This window comes from Podarcis tiliguerta (genome assembly GCF_965153285.1).
Source record: "Podarcis tiliguerta genome assembly, chromosome: 1".
NCBI classification, from domain to species: domain Eukaryota; kingdom Metazoa; phylum Chordata; class Lepidosauria; order Squamata; family Lacertidae; genus Podarcis; species Podarcis tiliguerta.
Window position 1 is genome coordinate 68663174 of NC_139534.1, and position 19351 is coordinate 68682524.

The following is a 19351-nucleotide window of genomic DNA, read 5'->3' on the forward strand; positions in this document are numbered from 1 at the left end:
AGATTTATATATATTAAAAAAAAACCAAACGGAATAAAACTTGAATGATAAGGTCTTGCATTAAGGAGGGGGAAGGGACCTAGTGATACAACACACCAAATTTAGTTGCAATCCTAAACATACTTACTTGAGTTTTTTAAAAAGGGTATTGAACTTAGTCAGCAAGTTTGGAAAACTCAGCAGTGGCCAGAGGTTTGGAGAAGGTCAGTCTACATCCCAATCCCAAAGAAGGGCAGTGCTAAAGATTGCTCCAACTACCGCACAATTGCACTCATTTCACACGCTAGCAAGGTTATGCTTAAAATTCTTCAAGGAAGGCTCAAGCAGTATGTGGACCGAGAACTCCCAGAAGTGCAAGCTGGATTTAGAAGAGGCAGAGGAACCAGAGACCAAAGCTAGAGAAAGCTAGAGAGTTCCAGAAAGACATCTACTTCTGCTTCATTGACTATGCAAAAGCCTTTGACTGTGTCGACCACAGCAAACTATGGCAAGTTCTTAAAGAAATGGGAGTGCCTGATCACCTCATCTGTCTCCTGAGAAATCTCTATGTGGGACAAGAAGCTACAGTTAGAACTGGATATGGAACAACTGATTGGTTCAAAATTGGGAAAGGAGTACGACAAGGCTGTATTTTGTCTCCCTGCTTATTTAACTTATATGCAGAATTCATCATGCGAAAGGCTGGGCTGGAGGAATCCCTAGCCGGAATTAAGATTGCTGGAAGAAATATCAACAACCTCAGATATGCAGATGACACAACCTTGATGGCAGAAAGTGAGGAGGAATTAAAAAACCTTTTATTGAGGGTGAAAGAGGAGAGCGCAAAATATGGTCTGAAGCTCAACATCAAAAAAATGAAGACCATGGCCACTGGTCCCATCACCTCCTGGCAAATAGAAGGGGAGGAAATGGAGGCAGTGAGAGATTTTACTTTATTGGGCTCCATGATCACTGCAGATGGTGACAGCAGCCACGAAATTAAGAGACGCCTGCTTCTTGGGAGGAAAGCAATGACAAACCTAGACAGCATTTTAAGAAGTAGAGACATCACCTTGCCAACAAAGGTCCGTATAGTAAAAGCTATGGTTTTCCCAGTAGTGATGTATGGAAGTGAGAGCTGGACCATAAAGAAGGCTGATCGCCGAAGAATTGACGCTTTTGAATTATGGTGCTGGAGGAAACTCTTGAGAGTCCCATGGACTGCAAGAAGATCAAATGCATCCATTCTTAAGGAAATCAGCCCTGAGTGCTCACTGGAAGGACAGATCGTGAAGCTGAGGCTCCAATACTTTGGCCACCTCATGAGAAGAGAAGACTCACTGGAAAAGACCCTGATGTTGGGAAAGATGGAGGGCACAAGGAGAAGGGGACGACAGAGGACGAGATGGTTAGACAGTGTTCTCGAAGCTACAAACATGAATCTGACCAAACTGCGGGTGGCAGTGGAAGACAGGAGTGCCTGGCGTGCTCTGGTCCATGGGGTCACGAAGAGTCGGACACGATTGAATGACTAGACAACAACACTGAACTTAGTGGGACTTACATTCGAGTAAACATGCACAGGACTGAGCTGCACATTATATGCTCTGTAAGACAGAAAGCTGTGCAAAATTAAATCCTTTTGTTGTAATCTCTCTCTTTTTAAAGGAGGATATTTTATAGTGCAGTAGCAGAAATCTTGCTTCTCCATATGGATTTCTACAACATGCCACTCTGTTCGAATGAAATCACATTTAGATATAGAATAGGCTTCAGATTTTCTGGAGAAGTTAAAAGAAAAAGATTATACTAAGCAAGCAAAACCTCAGCTTTTGTATAATTTGAATTTGCTGCACTGGCTAGAGATAGTGATTATTTTAACCAGTGAATTGTAAGAGGCATTTGAGTAAATTAATCTCAAAATAGATTTCACTGTCTTCTGCAAGGATACAGTGACGCATCTCAAAATTCCTTTGATAGATGCCTTTTGTTGGAACAATGAAAGCAATAAATGGCGATACTTTATCAGAACTCTTCAGTTATGTCTCCAGACACAAAAAGAAAAATAAGCACTTGATTAGTAAAATAATGGCAAAGTGCATAGGCATGAAAGGTAATCCAAAAATGATAAAAAAAGGATCAGACTGACCTAAAAAGTGTACCATGTGTAAAACAAGAGACCAAAATGTGTGGCATACTGAATGGCAATGAGCTTGGAATTCTGTTTGTAAAACAATCCTATCTTCGTGAGTCCTAGCCTTGAGTCACTGTCTCTTGGAATGTCTGTGAAATAAATGGTTCTGACTTAGGGCACTTTCAGACATATCTTTGGTAGTGCTATAGCTTTTGGGTTTGGTCGGGGGGCTTTTCTGCATGCTTCCATATGACGCTATCATCGTTCCATTGTTATTCTGGAATATCGCAGTCACCAAAGTGCATTTGTGAAAGATCCAGAATGGTTCAGCTATATTTTCATTGTGAATAAGATACTTGGAGCTTTCTCCTGCTTTTGTGTATAGTGGTGGCAGGGTGGTTTGAGCAACCTTCACCACTAGTGTGGGTGGAAAAAAGCACAATCACCCTCTAGAAAACAGGGACACGTGGCTGGTGGTCTATGACAATTTTGCTCCAAAAAACCACTGGAACAAACAGCAGCTATAGAACTCTGAATAGTATACTGTAGGTTTTGAAACCAAGTTAGGATGATGTCCGCTCTCTGAGGCAGTGCCCAATGATTCAGTGGGTACTGAGACCAAAGTGAAGAACTATATGCAAAGAATCCTTGTGGTGAGGGGTTTTTAACCTGCCAATGAGTTTGCTGCAATTGGGTGACAAGCAGTAGTCCTCCAAGTGGCTCCTGCTTACTTTTTGTTTTCATTTTTGATCTTCCCATTATCTGAGCAACTGACTTTCATTCCATACAGGGCTGGGATGTTTTGCTACATAAGACAAAACAGGAAATGGTTCTCCCCTCCCCACACTGCCACCACTGCCACCTCTGCCACTGCCTGGGGCGACTGGAGACAGCCCAGGGAAGCTCCAGTGCAATGAAGGAGGCCAAAGAGGAACAGGCAGTGGCAGTGGAGCAGGAGGGTAGAGATAGAGGCGACAAGCACAGGAGGTGGCAAATGGCACACCCCTCGGGGCATAGATCTGCCGCCCCTTCCAGTTGTCCCCAGCCTGCTGCCTGAGGCAACTGCCTCACCTTGCCTCAAGGGCAGGCCGGACCTGATTCTGGTGGCCACAGAGGCTGTCCACACTGTTCACACCTGAAATTAATCTGCTTTACTACTGCTTGTGGTGCTGTGGGTATATTCAAGTCTGCCTTGTAATGGTGTGGTGTCTGCTGCCTTTTGGGTCCAGGTTGTCACCCGCTGCCCCATTATCCAGGTAGCTCCAGCAGAGTCTTACATTCCTCAAGCTGACTTATGCGCAGATCAAACAATCAGCAAGACAAAGGCAAAATTCACTAACGGCACCAGCACTCCAAGGTGAGCACAATTCTTGTATTTTTCAGAGGAATGGCACACACACACAGAGAGAGAGCTATTTTCACAGAGTTAAAAGTTATTTGTCAATACTGGGACACACGTACCAAAGATAATCTCAGATGTCAGTTACAAAATTGCCATCTGTTGTATTGCTTTGCACGGACTTCTCATCTTTCCTGCCATTGCTATTGTGCTTTACAGAGTGGATCATAAACCAGACGTCTCACAAGTGCGTTTTTCATGCTTTTAGGAAGACGCGTTAGAGTGCCAAATGAGAACACGTTGAGAAAATTTCCTATTTCTATTTTTCCTTCCACTTACTTGTCATTTGTGGGGTTGATAACTGGAATTACAGCCAAACCTAATGGTATCTGAAGAAACAACTTGACGCTTTCCCTGATGCAGCCTCGGCACTTAAAGAGAAGAGAGAGCTCTCCTGCTGTTTATTCCTGGGGAGCCTCACACAAACAGGAATCAAATGCTGCCGGCCATGCATCCGTCCATGTAGAGTCTCAGTCTTGGGCTGGGGGGAGCAGAGGCTGGAGCCTGTAAAGCCCCTAGGCATACTGTCAACACCACTTCTGGGGCATATTTGGGATTTGAGTGCTCTATGCTTGAATAAGATGCTCTGCAAAGGGCAGTAAAGCAATGCCTCCATTCTATTGTCTACAGATGTCCATTTGAGTTCCATTTTTGTACGGTTCATTTGATGCGAGAACACAAATAAATAGCTTGTACATAGCTCTCTGAAAGAGACAAATAGAATTAGGCAATGGGGGGGGGGGATATAGGTGATATTTGCTGCATTTGCTTTACTACTTGCGAGCTCTGCAAAGGTTGGTGTTTCAATAGGTGTGTAGATAAGTACATCAGGCCACATCAGAAGAGAGGGCTGGGGAGGTGGGGAGCTCCATCAAGTTCACTCCAGGGTGTTTTCAGAATTTGGGTTGTTGTTGTTGTTTTTAAAAATGTATGGATTGTTTGCTTTGAATTTTAGGCGGTAGCTTTTAATTGCAGGGTTTAAAACTGTTAGGCTATCTTTGCAGGCAGTCTAAGCTGACTTGCTTTAAATTTTCTGGCACATCTCATCAACTATGAATGATTTTTTAAACTTCCAGTCTCATCTTTGAGGAAATTAAATATCGGTAATGAGAATGAAACTTTTCAATATTGCCGGGGGAGGGGGTGGGCGGTGAGAATAAAGTCCAACATTCTGCTCTGTTGGTATGTTGTTGTTGTTGTTTAGTCGACTCTTCATGACCCCATGGACCAGAGCACACCAGGCACTCCTGTTTTCTCTATTGGTATAATCACTTCCAATAAAACCTTCCAAGGTGCGTTCCAAAGCTTCAGTCTTGCAGTTCAAAAAGCAATTCATCAAGCAGACCTAAAATTACTCATTTATTCTAAGTTGGAGATTCAGTTTCCATGCTAGTTGTCTGCAGTACAAAAGATCTGTTTTAAGAATGTAATCAACCAAATAAGATGGTAATGTGGCATAAATGTTGGAATAAATTCTGCCTTAGAAGCACCTTGGTGCTAAAACAGCAATGAGTCAAATGTCTTTCATAGGTCAACAGGGAAAGAAAAGTGTCAGTTTCACTTGTATCCAAATGATAAGTGCTTGCTTAAGAGATGTAGCAAATCAGTTACCTATAGCCTGCAAAGTGAGAATCTCATTTCTGAGATACATATTTATGAAAGAGCTGGCAGGGGGTGTGGGGAGAGACGGACTCTGTTTCCAAATACCTTTTTAGCTTGCTGTACATGAAAAGAGACATAAGCAGGCAGAATTGCTAAAATGATGGCAAAGAGCGTGGAAGGAAAAGTAATCAGAAAATGATGGGAGAAAAATCTGACATCATAAACGTGCTGTGAAGCAAATGATAATCTTTGCTTCTTCATTCAAGTACACAGTATTCAAGGCAAGAGCTCATATTTTTCACGTTCTAAGAATCTGACTGCTCTTTTTGATGTACTCATGAAGGCCGCTATAACGTATAATATATAATGCCTACATACAGAATATGTTTATAAGCTATACCAGTTAATCAGAAAATAATTTGTGGCCTATGACCACCGTTTCCTTCTCTGTGACGGGTGGGGTAAGATGCGACTCTTACCTTTCTGCAGTATGCTGCATTCCCATCCCATCAAACCCAGGTTTCTGCACCATCACCTGCCATCCGGGCAAACAAGATTCACTATCCCAGTTCAAGGGCCTGCTTCTTGAGCCCTTGCTTAAACTTAAGCCCCTTTGAAAATGCAGTGACTGGGAATATGAAAGTCCTTAGGCCGAGTCACATCATTGGTCCATGAGTCCAGGACTGCCTGTTCTGACCAGCAGTGGCTCTCTAAAGCCTGAAGCCTGATTCTGCTACCTGAGTTCTCCTCATAACCTTGGGGTCAGACCCCACTTCTTCAGGGTATGAGACCAGGGAGAGCAAGAGAGGGAATTGCTCTCAGGGCCAAACCCACAAGCCCCTAACCACCTGGAAGCACATTTTCGGGAAGAGCTCATGCCTCCAACCCAGGAATGTCACGTTAGCCTCCTCTGACTCTGAGGGCTCAGCAGCCCTAGTGCAACCACATTCAGAGTCAACTACTGTTCAAGTATGCTGGACACCTTTACATGAAAAGGCTCCTCTCAGCAAAGGCAGAGCTAAGCTGCTGGCAAAGAGCTGCAGGTCCTATATCAGGCTCAGTCTGAGGATGGATAGCTGAGTTGGTTAGAGCATGGTGCTGATAAGGCCACGGTTGCAGGTTCGATCCTCATATGGGCCACCTGCATAGTCCTGCATTGGAGGGGGTTGGACTAGATGATCCTATGGGTCCCTTCCAACTCTACAATTCTATGATTCTATGAATACTGCTGCTGAAGCAACTTCTGAGCCCTGCCCTTATGGAGTGTCCAGCATGAGCCCTGCATGGCACTGCCTCATCTGTGTTGAGATCAGCACTCTCGTCAGAACAGTTCCTCTTAACTTGAGAAGCTGGGAATTGAACCTACAATTTTCTGCACAGAGAGCATATGCTGTGCCCACCAACAGTGCTTGAAGACAAAACATAAAAACTAACCCACTCATCCCAAACTCCAGACTTCCTCTAAAACGGTGGAACTTCTTTCCATGAAAGATCCTGTGCATATGGCTACTCATGGCTCACTCTGGGACAAACCGTTAAGATGAAAAGTAGTAGACACTTATCTGCTACGAACAACTCTATGTGACTGTATCATTTGCTTTGAATATGCATCAAATGTTTCTTGCGGAATGGGGGTATAGGAAGGATTGTTTCTTATGTGTGTTTTTTTGAAATTGAAAAATGACGTTTTTCTATAAAAGGATTCTGTAGATATATTGCACAGCCTATGGCTCCAAACATGCAATATGCTCATTTGTCTGTTCATGGCATGATGCAGTTGTTGTAGAATAGTACTCCCTCTAGCTACATCTTGGTGGTATTGACTTACTTCTTTACATAGTGTGCTGCTAAATATATACGTATGTCGGAGGTTTTATTGAAGGCTGTGCTGCAAAAAGCTTGTGGAACCTTGACAGAGTGAATTAATCTTCCCACTGCTGCTGTTCTCACAAGCTTTCCTATGTTTTACATATTTTACATCAAATTAAGATGGTTTCTGATGAAACATAATGAGTGGGGGTGGCAGGGGAGGAAGAAAGGAGGAAGGCCACAATTTTACTTCTGTTCCCTATGTAACACCTACAGTAAGAGGAGGAGGAGCAAGTCTCTCACCAAGGTCAGATGTTCAGGTTTTTTCCAGCATGTCTGGTGCTTGTGCATCTGACCAAAGGGGAAATTTAATGCGCCATTCTCAATTTTGGATGATACGCTACAAACACAAACGAAGCAGGAACAATGACAGGCTAGCCATTTCATCCTGTAATTTCCACATCTGGTCTTAATTTGATTTTGGAAAGTGTAAAACCAGAAAATTCTAGACAGCTGTGAGGTGATTTACCTGTGATGACTGCAGCTTCAAGAGATGACTGGCATGTGTTACTGGGCCATTACTCATTCTTACTTTTGATGGACCTCTCTAGCAGTTACAGCCTACACAGGTTACACCAACCTCCCTGCAAATGAAACATCTAAAGGGCACCAGTTTGGTGAAGGCTGGGTAATATTTTGGAGTCCAACTCCCAGCATCCCTGACCACTAGCCATGCTGGTTGGCAAAGATAGGAGTAGGACTCCAACAACATCTGGAGGGCACCACATTGCGGAAGGCAATTTAGATCACACACCTATATAACCACCTGTTTAATTACAGCTGCATTGGTTTCCAGGTGGTTTCCAGTCCCAATTTAAGGTGCTCACATTAGTGCTTAAAGCCCTAAATGACTTCGACCCCAAATATCTGAAAGACCCCTCACCTTCCCTCTTGGGTGCTAAGCTCAGCAGAGGGGGGGCTTCTTGGTTGTTTGCCTCCATCTGAAGATTGGGGTGGGTGATGGCCAGGGAGAGGGCATTCCCTCCCCGCAGAGGTGCATCTGGAAACTTCATTACACAGTTTTCAGTGGATGCTGAAGGCACACCTCTGGACTGTGGCCTTCAAAAACCCCTATCCTGGGACCTGTTGCCCAAAGTTACCTATCTATTCTTGTTTTATATTTCGCTTTGTTTACTTTAGCATGGCTGTGAACTTTCATGAAACCTGAATTATTTCCTCTTACCTGTCACTGTTTTCAGGTGTGTGTGTGTGTGTGTGTGTGTTTTTTCCCCCCTAGAAAGAAAACCCTTGCAATTTCTCTTTCTTTTTTTGGAAGCCCCCAGCAAAGTAATTTGCATCATGAACTTTCTGAGTGTCTTTTCTGAAACTCTTTTGGCTTGATTTGTATGTCAGCTGCCCTCCGGACCGCCTCTGTGGAAGGCCTCCTGCTGCGGGTGTGATTGCTAGGCTCTCGACAGTAAGATTCAAACTGTGACCAAATATCTGAGGAAGGCTGAATTGGTACTTCCACCTTCTTTTTCCTGCTGCGATACACAAAATCATTTTCCATTGGCAAAACCCATCCACCCTAAATAAAAATCAGGGTTTGTGATTAAAACACACACGCACACAGCAGGTGGCAAGTGATTTTCCATTCTCCGTACCATTCTAGCCTCACAGCTAGTTAACACGCCGCCTCATCTTCTTTAATCATGATTTCTCTTTTGCCTGCCGGCCTGATTTGCATGATGGGCCATGACTTCCCTGAAGGAGTCTTGAAGTGTTTTCAAACATCTCAAGTCGGAGCTCTCTCAAGAGAATCTTCCTTGTTTTGGTGGACGTTTTGAGAATAGTTAACGTTTCCTACATCACAAGAAGAGCCATGTTGGGAAAGAGGAAGCCAGGCTTTGCTCTTAAAAATTGTCCCAAAGCTTCTTTTGGTTTGAAATGTGGCAGACTTCCTCACAGATTCACCTGTGCTCCAGCACCTGTGCAGACTTCCTTATTTCCTTTTGGGTATTGCTGCATACACTGCTTTTTGACTTGAAAGGCTTTTAAAAAAATAATAATCAGTGCACTCCTCTTATTTACTTAGGGGTGGAAGGATCTGTCCATTTTGGTTCTGTCCATTTCTCATTTTTTCCAGTCCTGAATTTAGATTTTTATATTTGACAGAAATTTGCCATTTAAAAAAAACAACCATTAAAATTCATCAGAATTTTAGTGTTAATTTCAGCTGAGAAACAGATGTTTATAATCCAGCTTTGACTAACGTAAATTTTTTTGCAAGCAATTTCACCTAATTTTTTTTAATGCTATTTTTACTAACCTCCTCATTTTATTCCCTCTTTCCCCTAACATGCATTTTTGTAAACTGTGTTTGGTTGGATCATAAAATCATAGAACTGCTGAAAGAATCCTACGGGTCATCTAGTTCAACCCCCTGCAGTGGTATCACAAAATCTGGATAAGTGTGAAATTTGAAGGATAGCTGTGTTTTGGTTTGCAGATTGTTTCAGAAAGTGTGAATCCAATTGATTTGGCATTAAATGCATACTGGATCAAATTTCTTCTCCTTACCTCTCTTCAGTATATCCTTTTTATGAGTGAGTCTGCTGCTCAATTTACATCCCACTTTTCTTCCAAGAAACTCAAGGCAGCCTACATGCAGTAGTAGCAGATGTGGTGAGGTGGAACCGTGCAGGCCCCCTCCCTGCCTTGACACTGGCATTACTGCTGATTACCTGGACAGGGCTGGGGTGGGACAGGACCTCAATGAAGGTTGCAATTGTGGGGATGCAGTGGTGGGGATGTCCCAGCCCAGTTCAGCTAAGCAGAAGTTATGCTGGCATTGGTAGGTCCACTCTGCTCCACCACAACACATACACTGCTAATGTGTACATGGTTCCTTCCCACTCTCCTTGGTAGGAGAGTTGAATACCTTCTTTGCCCGATTTGAGGTGACACCAACAGTGACTCCAGCAGGGATGCCAGAGCTATTGGCGTCACTACCTACAGGAAATGCTGCCGGGGTGGAAGAGGGAAAAGTGAGGCGAATGTTAAAGGAGGTAAACACGAGGAAGGCTATGGGCCCGGATGGGGTGGCTGGCAGGGTGCTAAGAGATTGTTCGGACCAACTGGCAGGAATCTTTACGAAGATTTTTAACCAGTCTCTGGCCCAAGCCACTGTTCCACCCTGTCTGAAATCCGCTACCATTATACCCCTGCCAAAAACATCAAAGATAGACAGTCTGAATGATTTTCGCCCTATGGCGCTGACACCCATTATAATGAAATGTTTCGAAAAACTGGTGAGGAAGCGCATCTTATCTTGTCTGCCAGTGGTACTTGACCCTTACCAGTTTGCGTACAAGGCAAAGAGATCCACAGAGGATGCTGTGGCAATGGCTTTACATGCTGCCCTGACTCATTTGGAGAAGCAAGGGAACTACGTGAGACTGTTATTTGTAGACTTTAGTTCTGCATTTAATACTATTCTTCCACATAGATTGGTGCCCAAATTATTAGACCTGGGACTTCCACCATGTTTGTGCAAGTGGATATTAGACTTTCTATCAAACTGTTCCCAAAGGGTCAGGTTGGCTTCCCACGTCTCTGCAGATCTCATCACGAATACGGGGACGCCACAGGGGTGTGTGTTGAGCCCGCTTTTATACACGCTCTATACAGCTGACTGTGCCCCCAAATACCCCAGCAATAAGATCATTAAGTTTGCAGATGATACAACGGTGGTTGGTTTAATTACGGCTGGAAAGGGGGAGATGGCCTATAGGAAGGAAGTTGAGCAGTTGGGGGAGTGGTGCAGGAAAAACAACTTACTGCTTAACTTAAAGAAAACAAAAGAGATCATTGTGGACTTTAGGAAATGTAAATTGAATAATCAGCCACTTATTATTGAGGGGAAGTGCGTGGAACAGGTCTCAGTGTTTCGATTTCTGGGAATGGAGTTGAGAGACGACCTAACCTGGGGAGAGAACAGCAAAAACCTGGTGAAGAGAGCACAGCAGAGGTTATATTTTCTGAGAATCCTCCAGAAAAACAGTCTCTCAAAGGACCTGTTGATGGCATTCTACCATTGCATTGTGGAGAGCGTACTAACTTATGGTCTGTGTGTGTGGTTTGGGAGCTGCACGGCCAGGGAAAAAACAATGCTATCCAGGGTTGTAAAGACTGCAGAGAGAATTATTGGGTGCACTCTTCCCACCTTAGATCAAATCTATGCTGCCAGATGCCATTAGAAAGCGACAGAGATAGCACATGATAGTACGCACCCCGGAAATGATCTCTTTCAGCTTCTGCCTTCTGGAAGAAGGTATAGGGTTATAAAGGCCAGGACTAGCCGCCTGAAAAACAGTTTCTACGCTAATGCAATTCTGGTTCTAAACGCAGCATAAGCGGTCTCTGTAGTATAGTGTATTTTAAAATGGGGTTTTAGAGTTTTTAGGGGTTTTTGAATGTTTTATGTAGTTTTTATGTAGTTTTATGTAGTTTTGTGGTAGTTTAGTTTTATGTAGTTTTAAATTTCATTGTTCCGCAAGGGACAATGACAATAAAGATATCGCATATCGTATATCGTATATCGTATATGCCCTGTGTGATCATCACAAGAGCTCTGTCAGGGAAGTTAGGCTGTGTCTGTCTGAGAGTTGACTGCATCAAGGTCACTCAGTAGGCTTCGTGGTTGAGTGGGGATTTGAAGCTTGGACTTGCAGGGTCCTAGTCCAACACTCTAATTATTAGACTACACTGGTTCTGTTTATTTTGCAGCAAGCCTCTTCTCCCACCCTCAGGAGATCAGGAACACTTCTCCATCCATTCTGGGAGGCAAGTGCATGCTGCTTAATTGGAACTCAGTGCAGATGTTGCACTGAATGATAAAGTGTGTGTGTGTGTGCGCGCGCGAGTGTGTGTTTCATTGTTTGGAAAGGCCTGCGGTTGCAATATGGTTATTTCTGTTGTAGATTTGTGAAAGCATTTCCTTTTCTGCTTCTACCCGCATTTTTCTTTTTTGTCTCGCTGCAGAAGAATAACGCTTGTGCCTTCCAAGACGTCATATGGCCTATTTTGTTAACGGCGCAGATCGCATGCTATTCAGTCTGTGTCAGTTCTGTTTTGCAACCTGACACTTCATTTAACATAAAAGTTCTGCCTGTATTAAAACTTCATGTACACAAAGAGCAGATCAAATAAATCTCTGGCTCTCGGTTTCATATTTGTGTCATCAGCTCACTTTTGGCACTAAGTTACAGCATACATCTTAATTTAGAGGCCTGAACTTCAGCAGCAGCAGCGACAGCAGTTCCTTTCTGAGAATGCTGTGGGGGATTATATTATAATGAATGGAGGAGGTATGCTTGCTTTTCTTTACAGCACAACAGCAGCGCACCATTGCAGATCTTTCTTTACTCAAGAGAAGGAAGGCTATCAAATGCTCAGAGCACAGGGGCACCCTTTCATCTTGTTTTCTTTTCTGGTTTTGCTCCACTGATACCTGTGGGTTTTCGAAGCCCTTCCAATCAGCTGTCTGTCAGAGCTTCAAAGCACTGCATCACCTGGTGCATTGGGTCATTGTGACATCAGGTGATTGACAGGTGTACAAGGGGTGGGGCCGTTGAGGAGGTAATGATTTAGCCCATGAGCCAAGTCCAGTTACCTACCCTGGTGTATAGGATTTTAGCTTTAACATTCTGCTGCCTGAGCACATAGGTTGCATTCAGCAGAACGTTGCATTTGCATCAAGCTACTTGGAAGTGGGGATTGGTCATGATTTCCACACCTCGATTTATGGAAAGAATGGATGCCGGGGCTGATTTGTCTGCCAGCATTTTAAGAGGGATGTTCTCAGAAAAGGGTTGCAGCTCAGCCTCCCTAGCCCATCTAAGGATTTTGTATAAGACACTTGTAGTAGTGGTTGCATCACGGTGGCTTAAAAGACCTGAGCTGTAATCCTGCTATATCCCTTTTCAGAAAGGAGGAAAGAATTGTATACACATATAAGGGCACTATATGTTTTCTTTGTTTCTTAAGCCTTGTATAGTAAGCCCTAATGTCTTTGTCTTTTTCGTTGTGGCTAAATCTTTCAGGAGACTAGCTATGGTGATTTCAGAACTGTTTCAAATCCATTAATAACTTCCAATCCATTAGGTGTTAGGTAGAGCTGGAGTTATTTGTTCGCCATATTCATCTCTTTGAACAATAGACTTAGCAATTTTGGATTTTCTCCACTGTTATTTTATTGCCTAGTTTACTCAGTATTATGCAGGTTTTAACATGCGGAGCAATATTACAATGCGTACACCCCCGCATATATTTGGACTTCACTGGTCAAGTGGAAGTTAAAGAAGAAATCAGCTAAGGCGTTGACTTACTAACAGTTAACAGTAGATCATTGGCCACTATTGCTGCTGTTGACACGTCTGTTTCTGAAATTGCTTGTATACTCACAAACTCATCACAAAGCGTCAACGGACAGCTGCTCAGCTGGTACCAAGTTTTTAAAGCAACCTGTTCTAATGGACTACCGCCTGTTAAATGCATGATTAATGAAAAGAAATATCTTGCATAGAAATTAGGAATATTATGGCTGTGATCCAGGGAGCCAGTTTAACATTCATAAATGCTTCTGATTTCCAGCACCAGATGGTCTTTGTCACAAGCCACTTTTCAGAACCCTTCCTTGTACAACGTTGTGACCACCGTGCTATACCAGCTGTTACATGTAAATTTGATTGCATGGGTCATAGCTCAGTAGTAGAGCACAAGCTTTGCGTGCAGAAGGGTCCAGGTTCAATCCCTGGTATCTCCAGGTAGGGCTGGGAAGATCCTTGCCTGAAATTTCAGAGAACTACTGCCCTTCTGTGAAGACAATACTGAGCTAGATGGATGAATGGTCGGATTTGGTGTAAGACATCTTCCTATGTTCCCAGTTTCTAAAGAGCCAGTGTGGTGTAGTGGTTAAGAGCGGTAGTCTCGTAATCACGGGAACCGGGTTCGCGTCTCCGCTCCTCCACATGCAGCTGCTGGGTGACCTTGGGCCAGTCACACTTCTTTGAAGTCTCTCAGCCCCACTCACCTCACAGAGTGTTTGTTGTGGGGGAGGAAGGGAAAGGAGAATGTTAGCCGCTTTGAGACTCCTGAAGGGGAGTGAAAGGCGGGATATCAAATCCAAACTCTTCTTCTTCTTCTCTTCTTAAAGCAATTTTTCAAGTGCTGCTGGAGCAGTGATGGAGCATCAGCAATGCAAATGATATTAAAAGAACCCATGAACTTTTTTCAAAGCACCTTATTCACAGGGTTTTTGTCATGTTATTGGCATTACCCTCCAATTGCCACTATATTGCCTGGACAATCACTGTCACTTCAGTAATCACACATTCTGTCTATCTCTGTGGTGCCTCTCCCCACACCCCTGGCACCATAGAGAATTAACTCCCAATGTAGATTTCCCTTCCTGAATCAGGGAAAGGTTTAGTAAAACTTCTGAGGTACGTAAGATCTGCTCTGCATGATGTATACATAGCATGCTCTAGGACAGTGCCAATTAAATGTCATATTTTTCTTTTTTATATAAAAGTAAAAACAACAACACCAAAAACAGTTCAGTACTCATTCCACTTCTGGCTTAGAGAAAGAAGCACATTGCAGCAGCTGCATAATCGAGTAGGTGTTACACAACTTCTCTTGTCAAGAAAGGATAATGTCATGGAACATTCTATCTTCCTTTCCTTAGTAATCTTCCCATCTGTTATTGGAGTTGTTTATGCATCGGAAACAAAAGCTAATCACACAGCTTGGGTTTGAACACACTTTGAGGGTGTGTGTGATTTTCTCTCTCTTTTTGGTTACCACTCACATTCACTCTGTTAGAAAAAGGACTACCTTTTGCAAAGCAGACAGACTCATAGCATGAAGAGTCATGTCTAAATGAGCACAATTTGAAGGACACTTATTCAGAGCTCAGTGGGTTTTCCTTAAATGCTTAGAATTCAACTGCCAAATCCTAAAATTAGTAGCTGAGTAAAGATCCGTTGGATTCTCTCTCTCTCTCTCTCTCTCTCATACACACACACACACACACACACACACACACAGCATGAAGAATTTGCTGCCAAGGAGTGTGGTGGAGTCTCCTTCTTTGGAGGTCTTTAAGCAGAGGCTTGACAACCACATGTCAGGAGTGCTCTGATGGTGTTTCCTGCTTGGCAGGGGGTTGGACTCGATGGCCCTTGTGGTCTCTTCCAACTCTATGATTCTATGATTCTAAGATGGAAGATGTCAGTCTCATTTCTATGTAGGCATCTTCATTGTTTGGATCAAGCAGACCAATCCCTCCACTTGAGCCAGTGCAGTTGGCCTCCTGTTGGCTACCACTGGCATGAAGCTTGTGTCACTCTGCTGACACAGACCTCCCCCATCTTCCCATTGGACAGTTAGGTGGGAGGATCACCAATGGTATCGATGCCAGTGGAACCCAGTGGAAGATCCCAAAACAGGGCATTCCAGGAGTGGAGCAGTGCTGAGCCAGTCCGGAATCCCCTGGATCTTGGGCTATTTTCACATCTGCCACCAGGCCCTATCACTGTGCTGGCCTGGGACTGCCTGATCTGCCTTCCCCACTTTCTGCTGTTGCCACTGTGAGTTGCTAGGCTTTGGATGGAGCAGTAACACCTACTCAGAGTCTAAGCAGTGGCAGCAGCAAATTAAGATTCATCTCCTATCCATATCCTTCTGTAGACCAAAGATCTGTCTTTTTTCATAGCTTATCTTGGAGGATCTCACAGCAATCCTGTTAATTCTTTCTCAAGAGATGTACTCCTTAAATGGTTATTTGCCTACATATATGCTTCATCATTTTAGGTCTTATAATCATAGAGTTGAAAATTGATATCAACGGCCACCCTCCATGAATTTGTCCCACCCTCTTTTAAAGACATCCAAGTTGGTGGCCACCACTGCCTCTTGTTCCATAGTTTAACTACACACTGCATGAAAAAGTAATTTCTTTTACCTGTCCTGAATCTTCCAACATTCAACTTCATTGAATGCCCACAAATTAGGTGACAACACTTCAAATACTTGAAAAAGGCTATCATCTCATTTCTTTATTGTCCTGTCCCCAAGTACCAGCTCTATGTGTAGGTAAGGGCATCTGAAAAGATCTGATACAAATCAGCTGCATGTTACAATTGTCTCCAGAGACATGCAAGTGTGAATATCAGCTGTGATTAACAATGTGGATTCAAATCCAGAGGCATGTATGCACCAGCTTTTTATCGCAATGCTACTGCACATCTAGGGGAACATGCTGATCCACACCAGTTGTGTGGGGAACTCTCTTTTGCTGGATGAGGACACCCTTTTTCTGTCTGAGTGTTGATTGAAATCTTAAATGCAAATTTCTGTTTTAAATACATGATTTTGTAAGAAGCAAGAAAATATATTACATACCTTACATACATGTAAGGATTTTCCCCCCAGAGATGTAATGCTTCTTATGTGTTGATATAAAGAATAACAGAACATTGTTATTCCAGAACATTAAATCTATTGATTTTCATGAAAATAATTTTTAGTTCATGCTTAACAACACCCATACAAATTAATTGGATGTAAACGTGTTTAATTTTGACTACATTGGCTCCGCAACGTATTTTCAACCTCCTAGGTTCAGAGGTGGCAGTAAGGGAAAAGAAAAGCCTTTGGCTGCTCAATAAAACTGTTCCATCGTTCTATCTGACAGAATCTTAATAATGCCAGCACATTTTTGAGATAGAAAAGTACCTTCAAATATTTATAACATTGGGAGCTTCATAATAAAAATAGTGGCTGATGTGTATTATCTTTTATTGGGCTTCTTAACAAGATATGAAAAGACCAGAATACTAAGTGCCTTGAAGATTACACTGCACCCTCAGTTTCTTCCTCTGGGAGTAGACTGCTTACATGTTTTGACAGTTTAAATGTGAAAAAGCAAGTAGGGTATATATCTAATATCACTAAACAATGCCTCACTTTCCCCACCAGCTGTTTTCATCTAGAGAGATGCATGTGTACTGCATTTCAGTTTTTATTGTCTTTATTGCCAGAAGAAGAAATGAAAGAATTCTAGTGTTCATTGGATTGCCTGGATTGAAACATACAGAGTAAATAAGTACCCAATGGCAAATGCAAGTCAGTAACGGTGACAACAAGCTTCCTTTTCAAAGGATGCCACCTAATGCCTTGAGGGTCTGCACTGCAGTGATCCACAGTAACTCCCAGAGGAAAATAGGTGATTAATTTCTTTAACACGTGTGTGACCAAAGAGAAAGTTAATCCAGAGTTGCCAAAGGCACTTTACCACAGTTAACACTAACTCACTGCACTTTGTTGCCAATCTAAGGTCCAAGCAGCCTCAGCTTGTGGGGCCAAACCCTTTTGTTAAACAAAGGCTCTTGAGGTACCCACTAGGCTCTGTGTGTGAGCTGAATAACAAGAAGAATTGAGCCGACTTTCCCTATTCTGAGTCAAAACACAATGTCAGTAAACATCCCAGTTGGGTGAGGTTGTCCAGAAGGGCTCCAGTACTAATTTGTTAGTACTACAACTATTGTTGCACACCACCCCAATTTCTGACTGGTGCGAGATTCGAGGGGTATCCAGGGTTCATGTTTCCTTTTGGAAATGAGGCTTAGTAGGTGTCTTTATGATATCTGGTTTATTTACACATGTATACTACCTGAGCCTACAGATTTAACATCCAAAAAGGGTCATGTTTCTCCCATAGTCATAGACATGGATTCAAACAGATATCAAACATTGCTGTCTAATGTTGCTCTCCCTCTGTATTTCTCCGGCTTGCTGCTTTCCTGCTAGGTCACATCTCTTCTAACATCTCTACTGTAAACTCTGGCTTTATCTGTTGTGGGAGGGCCCCTCACACACATATGCCATCTCGCATGAGCCCCTTTGTTCTCTTAATTGCTCATCACCCAGTTGACATGCCTGGCTTGAGTAGCTTTTAACACTTGCTGGATCCAAGCTTTGATTAAATTCTAACTATTACTGGAGCCAGGAATTTAGAGGGGTCTGGCACCCCCAAACCCATAACATTATAATAGCACAGAAGAAGTGGATTTCTAAAAAAAGAAAGTTAAAAGCCTCATTGATAATTCTGGACTTTGGACTCTTTAGATGGGAATATGTACTGCATCATGTACTTTAAAATGTGGGCCCGTGGACTTCTGCTCCAAATTCCTCCCCAAACAATGTTACTGATCCTTCCTATCAGCTTTAGGATGCAGCGCTAGACAGAAATAAAGTTGCAGTACTTGAATCTTCTGCCTTAATTAACTTGCGGTGTGATTTGTAACTTGCGCTTTTGCACCCCACTTCCTCCAGTATCAAAACTTGTCAGGCAACGAGATGATATTCCTCCCCCCCCAAAAAAAACTTCATGAAAATGGTTCTTAGCAATTTTAAGAGGAAGATAGTTCCTTTATAGCCTTTCTTATCCTGTATAAGAAATACCTGGTAAATCTCTTCTGCTGTAGCTAGAACTTCATGCTTCTTGCTTTTTCCAGCAGTGAACTATGCAAGAAAGTAGATAATGGATGTTCTTAACCTGGCAAATTGATGTGCTCTGATTAAAGTTATGTGTGGAGGTTCTGCTTTGCCATCTCTTAATGTTGCTGAATTCACAAAATCAGACTTTCCTTGTCAAGGATGTTTTCACATTTCCTTTTTCTCTTCCTCAGAAGCAGTATGTTCATTTTCTGACCCCTGTAGGGTGATAAATATTTTATGGCAGATTAGCTACCTCATAGCATTTCTAATAAGTTGCTGCAAAACCAGGTTTCAGCCAGGCATTCCCCCCGCTTCCAGGCATAGCCTGGTTTATGACAAAGTCACCTGTTGCCACTGTCAGGGCTCAGAGGATGGAGAATGGCAGCTACCAGCCATGCAGGAATATGCACAGGGAGGTGGGGAATCTGGGATATTGGTAATCTGGGGTGTTCAGAAGTAGGAACTGGGCCAGAGCCAGAAGCTTTATGGAACCAGGTAGGAATATATTGGCTAGAGCTAAGAGGAAATTTCTCAATATATGTATTCTTTTCAGAGAATACTTCTGAAATATGTATTTTTATCCAAACATTTTCCACCATGTATTTGTGGCAGCCATAATCTCCCCTGCCATGTCCCAGAATGATGGTAGACCTGGAGCCTTGTGGAGGATGCAAAATGATATAGAGAACCTTCGGTCCTCCATATATTGTTGGACTACAACTCCCATAAGCCTTGACTACTGGCTATGCTGTCTTGGGTTAATGGAAGATGGGGTTCAGCAATATCTGGGGGCCTAATGGTTCCCCACTCCTGGCATAAACTTTCCTCTCCACACACTCTGGTTCCAGTCCTGATTGCCACCC

General features: G+C 43.0%; 1 protein-coding gene across 2 annotated transcripts in view; it reads left to right on the forward strand.

Moving 5' to 3' along the window:
* Window positions 1–19351, forward strand: part of LOC310670078 (uncharacterized protein) — a gene marked incomplete at its 5' end in the record, with an annotated part of 234151 nt that overhangs the window by 138477 nt on the left and 76323 nt on the right. The window contains 2 exons of one of the 2 annotated variants that reach the window (XR_014507512.1): window positions 3343–3470; window positions 3721–3938. The exons of the other annotated variant lie outside the window; for it this stretch is intronic. Of the gene's footprint in view, window positions 1–3342; window positions 3471–3720; window positions 3939–19351 lie in introns of those variants that run through there. 2 annotated transcript variants of the gene reach the window in all.